We start from the raw sequence: 2,147 nt of genomic DNA on the forward strand, positions 1-2,147 counted from the left end.
TTATATAATCCAAGGAAAATACATTCTATTATATGGCACTTTATATAATCCAAAGAAAACCAATTCTATTATATGGCACCTTATATAATCCTATGGAAAATACATTCTATTATATGGCACTTTATATAATCCAATGGAAAATACATTATATTATATGAGACCTTATATAATCCAAGGAAAATACATTCTATTATATGACACTTTATATAATCCTATGGAAAATACATCAGGATTGTTTACATTTGGAGCAATATATGGCATGTATGAATATTATAGGAAGAACATTTATATCTCAACATACATAAATAAAAAAAAAAAAAAGGCTTCTGGTCCCACAATCTCCTATCAGACCTCTTTATAACCTCACATGGACAATTCTGTATTATATAGAACAATTGTACTGCAGCCCCTGTGTACATCTACCTGCACGCTGGCTCCGTAATGCACACTGAACGAAGTGATCCCGCTCCTTGGACACCGATATCTGACCTAGGAACACGGGGTATGTGCCTTTAAGGAGCGATGCATGACGGGATTGATGATGTCATTGACATGTGACCCAGACCAGGAAGTGTACTGAACGCAGGAGCTTCATGCCGCAGTGTAGAAGGACAAGGTGCTTGTTATGAGAGGGCACTGAAAATATAATAAGTCCTGAGAGGATCCATGAATGGAGAAGGTTTATGCACTGACAGAGGAGTGTGACCAGCCTGATACTGAGGACACTGAGTGAGTGGAGGTAGGAAAACAGAGCCTATCTCTCCCTGTGCATGGTTCATTGGAGGCATGACCTCCCCATGTGAAAATATTACTATAACAGGGTACAAGAAATAACAGTAAAAGCACACATATACATGTAATGGCATATATATATATATATATATATATAATCAAAAATAATATTACTAATAAACAGGATTTATATAGCGCCAACATATTACGCAGCGCTGTACAATAAATAGGGATTGCAAATGACAGACTAATACAGACAGTGATATCGGAGTAGAGAGGGGAAAGAAAAAGAAGAGGCTCTTATAAGGCACTCATATACATTCACATATCAAATAAAAACACAATTTTTTAAAAAAAATTGTTAATATTGAAACAGGTATTAGATTAAAAGCAATATCCGAATATTAGATGTGGATCCCATCATAACACTTTCAGTACCATACAACCTTTTGTACATCTAAAATAGCAAAAAAGTACAAAAAACAAGAATCAAAATAGGTCTCCCTTCCTGACACGTTTCGCCCAAGAGGGCTTCCTCAGGGGAGTATGAGGGACCACAGAATGACAAACTGATGGAAAGTGTCAGTATTATTCGAATTCTTTAAAAACAACGAAAATCCACTGCTAAGAATCAGCTGCAGATCCGATTGATAAGGGAATTGATTTGTTCTCATGAAATTGTTGTGACTTCCAGAAACTCAATTCATCAGACTGATCTTATTAGGGGCATATAGTTTACCTAATGGTTGTCATAAATATCATAGATTGAGCTTTTGCAAAAAGGTAAACTACTCCCCAACCTAGTAACTAATTGACCACTAGGCGTACTAAGGGACGTAAGGGTAGTCTGATCCACAGCTCTCCAGACTCCATTCATGAGTCTGGAATGGAGTCTGGAGAGCTGTGGATCAGACTACCCTTACGTCCCTTAGTACGCCTAGTGGTCAATTAGTTACTAGGTTGGGGAGTTGTTTACCTTTTTGCAAAAGCTCCATCTATGATATTTATGATGATGATGTATATGAGTGCCTTAAAAGAGCCTTTTCTTTTTCTTTCCCCTCTATTTTTGATGATTTGGTTCATACCGGAGGCTAGGCACATTTTGGTGATGGTGAAACTAAAATTAATATTGACTTTCCCTTCTGGTAATACCCAATCTATAGTAATATATATATATATATATATATATATATATACACTGTGTAACAATAATAATAATAACATGTATATATGTACAGATAGGCCCCGGGTTACATGGACTGTAAGTTTGTTCGTAAGTTGAATTTGTATGTATGTTAGAACAGGTACATTATTTTAATAAATGCAATTAGGACAGAAATAATATAAATAATATATACCGTGTTTCCCCGAAAATAAGACCTACCCCGAAAGTAAGACCTAGCACTATTTTGTAA

General features: G+C 35.8%; 2 protein-coding genes across 4 annotated transcripts in view; one reads left to right on the forward strand and one right to left on the reverse strand.

The window, feature by feature from the left end:
• BLVRA (biliverdin reductase A) overlaps positions 1-525 on the reverse strand; it is a 16,019-nt gene extending 15,494 nt beyond the window's left edge. The window contains exon 1 of the mRNA XM_072412153.1: positions 424-525. The gene's annotated coding sequence lies outside the window, so the exon portion shown is untranslated. The remainder of the gene's footprint in view (positions 1-423) is intronic.
• A 37-nt stretch (positions 526-562) lies between these two features.
• Positions 563-2,147, forward strand: part of COA1 (cytochrome c oxidase assembly factor 1) — a 52,424-nt gene continuing 50,839 nt past the window's right edge. For 2 of the 3 annotated variants that reach the window (XM_072412155.1, XM_072412157.1), the window contains exon 1: positions 563-739. The gene's annotated coding sequence lies outside the window, so the exon portion shown is untranslated. The remainder of the gene's footprint in view (positions 740-2,147) is intronic. The other variant, XM_072412156.1, reaches the window with a different exon arrangement.

The sequence above is a fragment of the Pyxicephalus adspersus genome, chromosome 5 (assembly GCF_032062135.1).
Source record: "Pyxicephalus adspersus chromosome 5, UCB_Pads_2.0, whole genome shotgun sequence".
Lineage (NCBI taxonomy): Eukaryota > Metazoa > Chordata > Amphibia > Anura > Pyxicephalidae > Pyxicephalus > Pyxicephalus adspersus.